A 14,382-nucleotide genomic window follows, 5' to 3' on the forward strand; every position below is an offset into this window, starting at 1 on the left:
GATTCTTGACATTTTGTTTTGTATATGATTTAATGATTCTAAATAGTTTTCCAAATCAGATACAAAAATTTAGAAAAGGGTATTTTTCTTCATAAATGTTGATTTGTGTATGAAAAATGTTCCTAATAAAATAGATTTATGACATACTCACGTTCAATTGTGGAATCAGTGTAGTAAGATAATGTCAAACTTAGATATTTCAATGGTTGTATGCATTTTGTTGCCAAGATATAGTTTTACATCAGTCCAGAACACTATGTAAACAATGACAGAATAAGTGTTCAATAGATTCCGTTTCTAGTTCACAAAAACTGCATTCACTGGTAACATCAGGTATATATTTAGAAATCAAGCTATTACATGGATAGAATCTATGGATAATCTTAAAGGAGATCTCCTTTACTTTATTGGTCACCATAAATTTGTATGGAGTGAGCCAAGCACGGCACCTGTAGTGTACCTGTAGTGCCAGTTGTGAGGATGCAACCCTATGACATTGTCTCGGCTGCTAGGCACTCTACAAGAGGTATGTGGACACCTGCTCGTCCAACATCTCATTTCAAAATCATCGGCATTAATATGGAGTTGGTCCCCCCTTTGCTGCTACAACCGCCTTCACTCTTCTGGGAAGGCTTTCCACTAGATGTTGGTAGATTGCTGCGGGGACTTGCTTCCATTCAGCCATAAGAGCATTAGTAAGGTCGGGCACTGATGTTGGGTGATTAGGCCTGGCTCGCAGTCAGCGTTCCAATTGATCCCAAAGGTGTTCGATGGGGTTGAGGTCAGGGCTCTGTGCAGGCCAGTCAAATTCTTCCACTCCGATCTCAACAAACCATGTTCATGTCATCTTCATCAATCAACTGCATTATAGTAAAAAACTACTTTGACTACCACCACCGATTTATGTATGCTAGTTACACTACCAGCTTATACGAATGGGAGTTAGCATTTGTCAGTCACTTTTTCTAAACCTGAAAGGGGATAACTTCTTAATGTTATGCAGCAAAAACAGCCAAATATATCCAATTAAATATATCCAATTAACCACATTGTGGGCCTGTAACAATACATCAGTCATGACGGAATTGGCAAATATTCACTTTGTTAGATCAGATTTGTTGAATGTGCGCCAATCTAGTGTCCTATCCCCACGGTCTGCATTCCATTGACCTCTTTACTGCATTTATCCCCATTACCTCCCCAATCTCTTTCCAGGAGTTCAAACTCATTTTCGTGTCTTTGAAATCCTTACATGAAAATGTTTTTATGAACTTGTTCTGATAGCCTTTCGTCAAAGTGCACTGCAAATTCAACAACAATTCAAATTGTCAAGGAAGTGAGTTTGTTTATATAGGATGTACTGCCCCTACCTACCGTCAACCAATCACGTCAATGTGGAGTTAAGAGGAACCCTCTGAATTGCTACAAAAATTGGGAGGCGCACAGCATCGCCGTACAGAGCTCGATTTGGTGTCTGCAAGCCTCCGAAGGCTCGAAATTGCATCACAACCTCTGTACAGAGCCTCCAGACTTAATGTCAGGATCAAACATAAGTGTGGGCCCCCCAACCAAATCTTGCTTAGGGCCTAGAGCTGCCCCTGTGTGTAATTCAAAAACAATTTAGCTATTGAAATGCAAGCAACAGGTGATGAGACCAGTTACAGAAAGTATTACAATACCAAAACATAAAAAACATAATATGTCACTCAAGTCAACTTGTAATACATTCATCAGTACTATTCAAATTAACCTTAGCACAAACAAACAACAATATGAAACAAAGATTATTCACTTTATTTTAAATGATGATGCAATGTGGTAGCTGCAAGCTGTCTGTGTTTACATCTCTCTCAGTCCAATCACCAAACACGGCTATAGTAGAGGGAGAGAGGTTACAAGAGAAAAGGGTGGGGGGACTAAGTGGAGATTCAGATCTCCTGGAGAGTTACCCTCCTGTAGCTTATCAACCAGCTAGTTATTAGAATCAGAGAGCCATGTATCAGATCAAGCTGGATCTTGCGTTGAATCTGTTGATTCCATCTCGATCTGATCATCCTCATCGTTATACTCCAGTCCTCCACAGCTAACACCTGATTAAACTAATTGCATTCCGAGGACTAGAGTCCTCTAGAGAATCACCTTAAAAACATAAGTGTCACAGTTATTTTGTTTGCAAACTGTAGCAACACTTTTTAAAAACCAAGCAATGCTTTCATATCTAACCTACATGCTTGTAGTCGGAAAAAAAGCAAATAGGTACACGTAACAAACATTCATTATAGTATAGTCAATGTGTTCACAGAGTTGTATCATGTCTACATACGGTCTCCAGGGATAGGTGAGGTGGGGAATGTGATTAGTCTAGATAGAACAGCATTTCATTTCTTAGGCTGGTCCTGGGGACCCAAAGGGGTGCACATTGTTATTTTTGCCTACACAGCATATTCAAATGATCAACTTATCATCAAGTGTTAATGATTTGAATCAGGTGTGTAGTGCTAATGCAAAAACAGTATATCTTCCTCCACTGTCCCACAATGGGCTCGAACCAGTGATCCTCTGTTCGCAAACACACGTGAGCATCCTCCTTGACAACCTACCGACAGTTTGAGCCACCCAAAAGGTACCAATTGGATGGCACCGTCCGCGGCATTTCAAGCTAGCTGTGGAGTAAGGTTACAGCACATTCTTAGCTCTATTACACGTTTGTATGTGATCATGTATTAGTGGGATTCCTCTCGTGACCCACCTGCCCTCGGCACTACTCATTCATGTCGCCTCTCTCTCTTAGACCAAGGTACTTTACATGTACTCCTCAGTCTTGTCTTCATCGTTCTTCAGTGAGATGAGGTGGTGGTATTGGGTGGGTTGCCCTCTGCCTCATTCATCTGAGGCAGGCCTCTCCAGAGGAACTAATGGAGGGGAGAGGAATAAATGGGAAGGAGAGAAAATTGACATGGTCTTACTCAGTAAGGTATACCAGTATAAATACAGGTATTCTGATTGGAGCTGAGGGGAGGATACTCACGTGTACATGTTGAGCAGTGGTTCCCAAACTTTGTATAGTCCTGTACCCCTTCAAACATTCAACCTCCAGCTGCGTACCCCCTCTAGCACCAGGGTCAACCCATTCTGAAATGTTGTTTTTGCCATCATTGTAAGCCTGTCACACACACACACTACATTTATATACGATACATTTATATACGATATATTTATTAAACATAATAATGACTGTGATTTTGTCACAACCCGGCTCGTGGGAAGTGACAAAGAGCTCTTATAGGACCAGGGCACAAATAATAATACAATACTAATCAATAATTTTGCTCTTTATTTAGCCATTTTACATATAAAACCTTATTTGTTCATCAAAAATTGTGAATAACTCACCATAGGTTAATGAGAAGGGTGTGCTTGAAAGGATGCACATAACTCTGCATTGTTGGGTTGTATAAGCCCCTCAGTCTTAAATAATTTTCCCCACACAGTCTGTGCCTGTATTTAGTTTTCATGCTAGTGAGGGCCAAGAATCCACTCTCACGAAGGTACTGGTTGCAAAGGGCATCAGTGTCTTAACAGCGTGATGTGCCAAGGCAGGATACTCTGAGTGCAGCCCTATCCAGAAATCTGGCAGTGACTTCTGATTAAATAACATTTTCACAGAACCGCTTGTTCAGATATCGGTAAGTGGACTGGAGGCAGGGCATGAAAGGGATAACGAATCCAGTTGTTTGTGTCATCCGTTTCGGGAAAGTACCTGAGTAATTGTGCACCCAGCTCACTCAGGTGCTTCGCTATATCGCATTTGACATTGTCCGTAAGCTTGAGTTCATTTGCACACAAAAAATCATACAATGATGGAAAGACCTGTGTGTTGTCCTTGTTAATGCAGATTGAGAGAGCTCCAACTTCTTAATCATATCCACAATTTTATCCCGCACATTGAATATAGTTGTGGAGAGTCCCTGTAATCCTAGATTCAGATCATTCAGGTAAGAAAAAACGTCACCCAGGTAGGCCAGTCGTGTGAGAAACACGTCATCATGCAAGCGGTCAGACAAGTGAAAATTATGGTCAGTAAAGAAAACTTTAAGCTTGTCTCTCAATTTAAAAAAAAACATGTCAATACTTTGCCCCTTGATAACCAGCGCACTTCTGTATCTTGTAAAAGCGTTACATGGTTGCTGCCCATATCATTGCATAATGCAAGGAGAGGGGGTGACTTTGACAATTTATTGTTAAAACGAGAGGCTGCTTGGATCTTTAATTTAAAGACCATTGCTCCCTTCGGTCTCAAAGTAGACTTTGATCTGAAGCCATTCTTGTGATTATTGTGATTTTGCTATTGTACATGTTTGTAGGCTTATGTAGCCAAATTGTATCTATGATCGTATGATATCCATTTATGTTTTTTGTATGCTATTTTAATATATGATAATTAACCAATGATATCAGGCCACACCCGGCCATGATTACAGACACCTGTGTGTCTTTTGACACTATATAAATTTGTCATCCTGCAGTGTTTGTCATTATACCCTGATGAAGACAGCTTGTCTGTCGAAACGTTGGACATAAATATTTTTGCATCTGAGCTCCTAAAGTGTGCAGCTCTCCTTTACTTTTTTAAGTGTTCCACTCCGCTAGCCAGCACCTTGCCTAAATAGGTGTGCTTTTCTTTCGCCTCTAGGCTCGTGTCACTGGGCAGCTCGCGGCTGTGCTTCCCTTTGTAGTCTATAATAGTTTGCAAGCCCTGCCATATCCGACGAGCGTCAGAGCCGGTGTAGTATGATTTGATCTTAGTCCTGTATTGATGCTTTGCCTGTTTGATGGTTCGTCGGAGGGCATAGTGGGATTTCTTATAAGCTTCCGGGTTAGAGTCCCGCTCCGTGAAAGCGGCAGCTCTACCCTTTAGCTCAGTGTGGATGTTGCCTGTAATCCATAGGTTCTGGTTGGGGTATGTATGTACAGTCACTGTGGGGACGATGTCATCGATGCACTTATTGATGAAGCCGCATTTTGGAATGAGTGGAATTCAAGTATGATAGCTCAGGAGTTGTAGAAAACACCAGTCTCCGGATTACATCTTCAAACTAAGGGCACCCATGGCATCCAACAGGAGACGCATCCATCCATGAATGATGTATACGGGTAAGATAGTCTAGCTAGCTACATTTTCAGATATTACACGTTTCTAATTTTGACAAAAAGTGGCTTCATTTCAAGTTAAAGTGTACTGTTAGCTAGCTAGCTAATCTTAGATGGCTGGCTTGCTAGCTAATGTTACATGTATGATCTTATTATTTGTATCTCAGAGCCCTTTACTTGGCTAGCTATAGCCTAATGTTAGCTAGCTAACATTGAACCTGATTGGTTAGCTACATGCAGATTCATGCAGGGTAGTAACGTCATGAGTTGGGATTATGGTTCATTGTTTACCATCTACTCCAACTTCAGAGCACTCTCGTCTGAGTTTGCCAGAGCGCAGAATAACGAATGAAATTACGAACGGTCAACACCCGTTGAATATGGCCGGTGTCAGTAAACGTCTGCAAAAAAATGCTTAGTTAAATTGTTACCAGCAGCACATTTACAGTCACCAACGCTCTGGATAACATGATAACAGCCTAACCAGCTCTGCTAGGGTGAGTAAAATGTTCTCTCATTTGTGTCTGGAAGTAGCTAGCAAGCTAGCTAATGTTAGCCAATTAGCCTGGGTGCTTGACTGCCGTTGTGAGGTCAGAACGTTCAGATCAACCCTACTCATCGGCCAGAGTGTCCAGTGTGCGCTTTGTACGCTCCGAGAGCGAAACGCTCTGAATTTACGAACAGACAATCTGACAGCACAGTTGCAGTCACCAACGCTCTGGATAACATAACAGTCTAACCAGCTCTGCTAGGGTGAGTAATGTACAATGAGCTGTTCTCTCATTTGTGTCTGGAAGTAGCTAGCAAGTTTGCTTGGGTGCTTGACTGCTATTGTTAGTACAGAACACTCGAATCAACCCTTAACAAAAATGCAATTGTTCATTGAATCAGTCTAAAACTTTGCACATACACTGCTGCCATCTAGTGGCCAAAATGGAAATTGCGCCTAACCTGGAATATAACATTTTGGCCTTTCTCTTGCATTTCAAAGATGACGGAAAAAACAAACGCAAGTTTTTTTCCTTTGTATTATCTTTTACCAGATCTAATATGTTATATTCTCCTACATTAACATTTCCACAAACTTCAAAGTATTTCCTTTCAAATTGTATCAAGAATATGCATATCCTTGCTTCAAGTCCTGAGCTACAGGCAGTTAGATTTGGGTATGTCATTTTAGGATCATTTTTTTTTTTAAAGGGTCCGATCCAAAGAAGGATTTTTAAGCCTTGAAACAAATCTTTATTTATTTTATTTCAACTTTATTTAACCAGGTAGGCCAGTTGAGAACAAGTTCTCATTTACAACTGCGACCTGGCCAAGATAAAGCAAAGCAGTGCGACAAAAACAACACAGAGTTACACATAAACAAACGTACTAGTCAATAACACAAAATAAAATAAAATAGAAAAATCTATGTGCAGTGTGTGCCAATGTAGAAGAGTAGGGAGGTAGGCAATAAATAGGCCATGAAAATAATTACAATTTAGCATTGATACTGGAGTGATAGATGTGCAGATGATGATGTGCAAGTAGAGATACTGGGGTGCAAAAGAGCAGAAGGGTCTCTGCGTAGAGGTGGATCAGAGAATCACCAGCAGCAAGAGCTACATCATTGATATATACAGAGAAAAGAGTCAGCCCGAGAATTGAACCCTGTGGCATCCCCATAGAAATTGCCAGAGGTCCGGACAACAGGCCCTCCGATTTGACACACTGAACTCTATCTGAGAAGTAGTTGGTGAACCAGGCAAGGCAGTCATTTGAGAAGCCAAGGCTTTTGAGTCTGCCGATAAGAATGCAGTGATTGACAGAGTCGAAAGCCTTGGCCAGGTCGATGAAGACGGCTGCACAGTACTGTCTTTTATCGAATGTGTATGTGTGCCATTTAGAGGTTGAATGGGCAAGACAAAATATTTAAGTGCCTTTGTTTGGGGTATGGTAGTAGGTACCAGGTGCACCGGTTTGAGTGTGTCAAGAACTGCAACTCTGCTGGGTTTTTCATGATCAACAGTTTCCCATGTGTATCAAGAATGGTCCACCACCCAAAGGACATCCAGCCAACTTGACACAAACTTGACACAAACTTGACATCCTGGGGAATGCTTTTGACACCTGCTGGTCTGAGGGCGGGAGTGCAACGTAATATTAGGAAGGTGTTCCTAATGTTTTCTACACTCAGTGTATTTACTGAACTTTTAATGTAAATGTATAGCCTATTGCGGTTTTTATATTAATTTTGTTTCTGTAGACCCCAATAGAATTCTGGAATGCTGCTGTAGATTATTGAGAATTTTCAAGATAAAACTAATTTTCTCACATTTCAAACAAACAGACATAGCTCAAAAACAAAGAACAAATGACAATTACAAGTTAACTTAACTTAATAAGCACAACCTCTTCTTTAATATGATACCACATTCATGTCAATAGGAATAACACAAATGTTGTCTTCCATTGTGTAAATACACTCACTATCAAAAAGCAATTAACAAAACAAAAAACCCTAGAGTAATTAAATTGTAGTAAATTTGAATAAATTACTCACTCATTATACTTCTAAATAATATTTACATATAAATAAATAAAATTATACAATGTGACCAGAGGACAATATCCAGAAAGTATTTCAAAACCCACACAAAGTAGGTTATTTGATTGACAACGATTCTTACTTCTGTAACAATGTAAAAATGCAAACAACTATTTAAAGACTATATCAAAATGTAGGTAACCTCTCTCAATAAGATTTAGCACAGACCAGGCCTTACACACAATGTACAAATAGTAGCCTACACTGACAATAATTCAGTGAATGCATCACGTATTAGATAGAGAGAGAAAGAGAGAAGATACAAAATACAACAACTGTTCAGAGACAAAATATTTGTAGGACCAATTCATATTTCACACTGTCACTTTAGTGTTTGCATTTAGTCTACAACATGTCATGGAACTTCTGGAAGCACGGTCCCATCCTGCAAAGTGCCACAGAACACGTAGAGCACCCAAAGGAGGTTTCTACACATCGCCCACTCTTTGCCCTGCGTCCACTCCGGTTGCAACACCACACAACCTCTCTTGCGCTCTTCAAACTTCACCTGCTTTCAAATGAGTTACTAAGTCCACACACCCTGGTGCCACACTCCCCTTCCTGCCACTGTAGCCATATCACAAAGTGAATACACAAGCTGCATTTTGAATGCCTTCAGGGACCAGCGCCTGTGGTTTCTGGGAAGGGGCCTTTGCAGGGTCCCCCACACAATGTACGCATTGATGGCAATGTTGAGCATCCCCCAAAACACATACCGTAATTTCCAGACTATTAAGCACACCTAAGCCGCACCCACTGAATTTTTAAAAAAAGTATTATTTTGAACATAAATAAGCCGCACATGTCTATAAGCCGCAGGTGCCTACCGGTACATTGAAACAAATGAACTTTACACAGGCTTTAACGAAACACGGCTTGTAACAAAAATAAATAGGCTTTAACGAAACATGGCTTGTAACAAAAAAATTAAAATTAGCAGTAAGCTTTAGTTGTCTTTTTGCACTGAGTCAATTCCTCACGCTGCTGTTTCCAACGTCTTATCATCGACTCATTAAGACCAAGCTCCCGTGCAGCAGCTCTATTTCCTTTTCCAACAGCCAGATCAATCGCCTTCAACTTGAAAGCTGCATCATATGCATTTCTCCGTGTCTTTGCCATGATGAGGGTGACAAAATGACTACCGTAATCAGAATGATGGGAAGTTTGAGAGCGCTCGATTTAATCTAAACAGTAAACAAAAAAGTTGTTTGACCTTTAACCCGTTCGGCAATTTAATTGGTCTAATGAAAGCTTCATGCCGCCAAAAAACTGAGCACGTCACAGAATGGGGTTTTTTTTGTAGAAAAAAAAATTGAAAGCGGGAAAAATCCATATATTAGCCGCGTCATTGTTTAAGCCGCGATGTTCAAAGCGTGGGAAAAAAGTTGCGGCTTATATCCGGAATTTACGGTACTTCCACCATTTTCTGCCTGAGCGTCCAACATTGTAATAGCTCCTCAATTGGGCAAGATGGTCAACCCCTCCAATTTTCTTGTTGTAATCTATTACAAGCTCTGGAACAGATAAATTCCTACCACTTATAAAAACAACTCCAAAACCCCTGCCACTTTCACTTTAGGCCCAGGCTGTGTGGTACAAGGGCGAATGGTGGGACTTGGGGCACACATGCTCGGGTGTGCTCTTACCCTCCCTCTTACTCCTCCTCTCCCTCTCCCTCTGCCTCCTCCTCTCCCTCTGCTTCCTCCTCTCCCTTTGCTTATTACTCTCCCTTCTCCTCTCCGTCCACTCTCCTCTCCACCTCCAGTCATCTCTCCTTTTCTTCTCTCCCTCCACTCCACTCCTCCCTCCAAATCTCTATCTCAATCTAATCATCATAACTCATCTTCCTCCCTTCCTTTTGCTGCTGAGCCCTGACTCTCAACATCACTTCCCTCACTTTCACTGACCTAGAGGAACAGAAGGAGAGGAGTAACAAATAGGGCACAACTGTGGTCAGGAACATAATCTCCCTCTCACACTCTTTCTCTTCCTTCCTCTCTTTTTCTCAACCATACACATACTCTCTTCCTAATAATAAATAGTGTGATACAGTAACACACCTCCCATTCCACACACTCTCTCTCCAATCAACTCTTGCTTTATTGACTGACAGACTAACTACAGAGTTAGCTAATGTTAAATTATGGGAATTCATTTGAAGTAAACAAATGTGACTCACCACCTGGATTTGGTCATATGTAGCAAAATTAGATTTTTTTTTTTTAGATTGGTAAAAAGTACAAATTGGTATATCATACACTGCATTATTGAGGAACAATGGGAAAATAATTCTGCTGTGAAAGTTGATTAACTTTTGAGAAAAGGGCCTTTGAGCGTTTTGTACATTAGGGTGTCTAGTTTGAGAAAGACACCTCACAAGTCCTCAACTTGCAGCTTCATTAAATAGTACCCGCAAAACACCGCTGAGACTGATGTTTTGCGGGTACTATTTAATGAAGCGGACAGTTGAGGACTTGTGAGGTGTCTTTCTCAAACTAGACACTAATGTACTTGTCCTCTTGCTCAGTTGTGCACCGGGGCTTCCCACTCATCATTCTATTCTGGTTAGAGCCGGTTTGCGCTGTTCTGTGAAGGGAGTAGTACACAGCGTTCTACGAGATCTTCAGTTGCTTGGCAATTTCTCGCATGGAATAGCCTTCATTTCTCAGAACGAGAATAGACTGACGAGTTTCAGAAGGGCTTTGTTTTTGGCCATTTTGAGCCTGTAATCAAACCCACAAATGCTGATGCTCTAGATACTCAACTAGTCTAAAGAAGGCCAGTTTTATTGCTTCTTTAGCAGAACAACTGTTTTCAGCTGTGCTAACATAATTGCAAAAGGGTTTTATAATGATCGATTAGCCTTTTAAAATGATAAACTTGGATTAGCTAACACAATGTGCCATTGGAACACAGGAGTGATGGGTGCTGATAATAGGCCTCTGTACGCATATGTAGATATTCCATAAAAAATCTCCCGTCTCCAGCTACAATAGTCATTTACAACATTAACAATGTCTACACTGTATTTCTGATCAATTTGATGTTATTTTAATGGACAAAGAAATGCATTTTCTTTCAAAAACAAGGACCTGTCTAAGTGACCCCAAACATTTTAACGGTAGTGTATATACACACATTTTTTGGGGTGTATATCTATCTATCCATCTACAGTTGAAGTCAGAAGTTTACATACACCTTAGCCAAATAAACTCAGTTTTCCACAATTCCTGACATTTATTCCTAGTAATCCCATTCTTAGGTCAGTTAGGATCACCACTTTATTTTAAGAATGTGAAATGTCAGAATAATAGTAGAGAGAATGATTTATTTCAGCTTTTATTTCTTTCATCACATTCCCAGATGGTCAGAACTTTACATACACTCAATTAGTATTTGGTAGCATTGCCTTTAAATTGTTTAAGTTGGGTCAAATGTTTCGGGTAGCCTTCCACAAGGTGAATTTTGACCCATTCCTCCTGACAGAGCTGGTGTAACTGAGTCAGGTTTGTAGGCCTCCTTGCTCGTACAGGCTTTTTCAGTTCTGCCCACACATTCTCTATAGGATTGAGGTTAGGGCTTTGTAATGGCCACTCCAATACCTTGACTGTTGTCGTCCTTAAGCCATTTTGCCACAACTTTGGAAGTATGCTTGGGGTCATTGTCCATTTGGAAGACCCATTTGCAACCAAGCTTTAACTTCCTGACTGATATCTTGAGATGTTGCTTCAATATATCCACATAATTTTCGTTCCTCATGATGCCATCTGTTTTGTGAAGTGCACCAGTCCCTCCTGCAGCAAAGCATCCCCACAAGATAATGCTGCCACCCCTGTGCTTCACGGTTGGGATGGTGTTCTTCTGCTTGCAAACCTCACCCTTTTTCCTCCAAACATAACGATGGTCATTATGGCCAAACAGTTCTATTATTTTTTCATCAGACCAGAGGACATTTCTCCAAAAAGTACTATCTTTGTCCCCATGTGCAGTTGCAAACCGTAGTCTGGCTTTTTTATGGCGGTTTTGGAGCACTGGCTTCTTCCTTGCTCAGCGCCTTTCAGGTTATGACGATATAGGACTCGTTTCACTGTGGATATAGATACTTTTGTACCTGTTTCCTCCAGCATCTTTCTAAGGTCCTTTGCTGTTGTTCTGGGATTGAGTTGCACTTTTTGCACCAAAGTACGTTAATCTCTAGGAGAAAGAATGCGTCTCCTTCCTGAGCGGTATGACGGCTGCGTGGTCCCATGGTGTTTATACTTGCGTACTACTGTCTGTACAGATGAACGTGGTACCTTCAGGCGTTTGGATTTTTTTCTGAGGTCTTGGCTGATTTTCTTTTGATTTTCCCATGATGTCAAGCAAAGAGGCACTGAGTTTGAAGGTAGGCCTTGAAATACATCTACAGGTACACCTCCAATTGACTCAAATTATGTCAATTAGCCTATCAGAAGCTTCTGAAGCCATGACATAATTTTCTGGAATTTTCCAAGCTGTTTAAAGGCACAGTCAACTAAGTGTATGTAAACTACTGACCCACTGGAATTGTGATACAGTGAATTATAAGTTAAATAATCTGTCTGTAAACAATTGTTGGAAAAATTACTTCTGTCATGCACAAAGTAGATGTCCAGTCTGACTTGCCAAAACTATAGTTTGTTAACAAGACATTTGTGGAGTGGTTGAAAACGAGTTTAATGACTCCACTATAAGATTTCACCTTATAGTGGTAAAATATATATTTGCATTTTAAGTGTTAATGAAAATGAGCATATTTTCTAAACGTCTCTCTTGATCATAATGTATGCCCCCAACTCTGTGAACGTCTCACGGAGCTCTAGCTTGGCTTCCTGAACTTGTTTGGAACTGACCTTTCATCTCATATCTCATATTCATCTCATATTGTCTGTCTATGACAAACAGAAAGTGTTTTTTGTTTCAAATCTATGAATTATTTTAGATTACTGGCTATAAATCACTCTCTTGCAGGATGGGCCTAGCCTAGGGTTTCCCAAACTCATTTTGGTTTTGCCCTAGCACCACACAGTTAATTCAAATAATCAAATAATCATCAAGCTTTGATAATTTGAATCAGCTGTGTAGTGTTAGGGCAATAACCAAAACGTGCACCCTTTGGGGTCCCGAGGACCGAGTTTGGGAAACGCTGGTCTATCCCTTTTAAGTCACCGCCCACGTTGTGCGCTCCCCCATAATATAATGAAACCATATCAACAGTGAGGAGGCACGGCTCACGCATCAGGTATATTATGCATCATTTCAAAAAATGGTAGAGAAAGGACTCATAGCCAAACTGTGATAATTAAGTAGGCTACATTCGCCATCTTACTCGGTAGGTTTGGCTCCAAACCTGCATTGCTTGCGGGACAGGGCGTTCGGATGTGAGAATCTGCTGGCAGAGAAGATGATACGGAGGACCTTATTCGTGAGGGTGTAGAAGGCGCATTGCGATGAAGAAGCAAATATGGGGGATACGTTGAAAAGGAGACAAAACGAGCCGTGTAGTTGTAATAATTAAGGAGAATGGTGTTGCTAGCGCGCACCTTTAGACACGGTGACATTTTGCTACAAAAAGGCCGACCTGCCTCCGCAACCCGAAAATTTCACACCAACGGTGCTGCCAACCGGAGGAGTGATGCCGACGCTGTACGTGACTCAAACCCAGGGTACTTCTACACCCCTGCGGTGGACTTGGGCCCCCTAAAGCGGTACCCCGCCCGTTCATAAATCCGAGACTGCACAAAACGGAAACGAATTAATTCATCGTGATATCAACACCATAACTGCGGATAAAGGCTGTGCTCACGTTTATTTTTTGGGTCCGTTATCTCGCACCTCTGCGCAAAAGGTAAGTCATGGGTAGGCTACCCGATGCACCCGTGGTCAGAATGTTATATTTTATTATCGTTCATTGTCACCATTCTTATCGAAAACAAAAGGAATTTAAATATGTTTATAGTCAAACCACTACATTGGTATAAGCGTCATGTGTGCATGTGTTGATCACTTTAAATGAAGTGCAAGTGATTGATTTAAAGCCTGCGTCTTATTAATGAGATGTGCATTAAGAAATGACGTAGGGAAATCCCAGAGTAATCCAATAGCAAGTAATGGTAGCATACTGTTCAGTACAGTCCCTATTCAGGATTGTGTGCAAGGCAATGAGCCTGTGCGCTCGACGAACCACAGAAACGTATTGACATGCAAATTAATCGATGTCGGTAGTACTTGCATCATTACCGTGTTCCTAGCAGCAGGATAGTATGCCTGCAGCACGATCGGGTATTTTTTTATTCAAAATAAGAGTCCCCCTGCACAGACGTGCTAAACTTTGGGAATATCGATTTTCTAATTTGATTTTTTTTTTGGGTGGGGGCTGGACTCTAGTGTAGTACAACTTTTTCACAGCACTGCAACCGAATTTGACAAAATAAATTGATAATTTGGCGAAGTTTAATACTCTATTTATACCTGCATTTCTTTTGAAAGTTTACACAAATACTGATATTTGCAATGGAGGCTGCTGAGGGGAAGGGCGGATCATAATAATGGCTGGAACAGTGCAAATAGAATGGCATCAAACGCATGGAAACCATGTGTTTTATTTGATACAATTCCCC

General features: G+C 40.9%; 1 protein-coding gene across 1 annotated transcript in view; it reads left to right on the plus strand.

Annotated features, from left to right (window-relative positions):
* Positions 1–12,957: 12,957 nt before the first annotated feature.
* The window catches only part of LOC106586107 (E3 ubiquitin-protein ligase HECW2), a 73,631-nt gene continuing 72,206 nt past the window's right edge, over positions 12,958–14,382 (plus strand). The window contains exon 1 of the mRNA XM_082968864.1: positions 12,958–13,610. The gene's annotated coding sequence lies outside the window, so the exon portion shown is untranslated. The remainder of the gene's footprint in view (positions 13,611–14,382) is intronic.

The sequence above is a fragment of the Salmo salar genome, chromosome 25 (genome assembly GCF_965601325.2).
Source record: "Salmo salar chromosome 25, fSalSal1, whole genome shotgun sequence".
Taxonomy (NCBI): domain Eukaryota; kingdom Metazoa; phylum Chordata; class Actinopteri; order Salmoniformes; family Salmonidae; genus Salmo; species Salmo salar.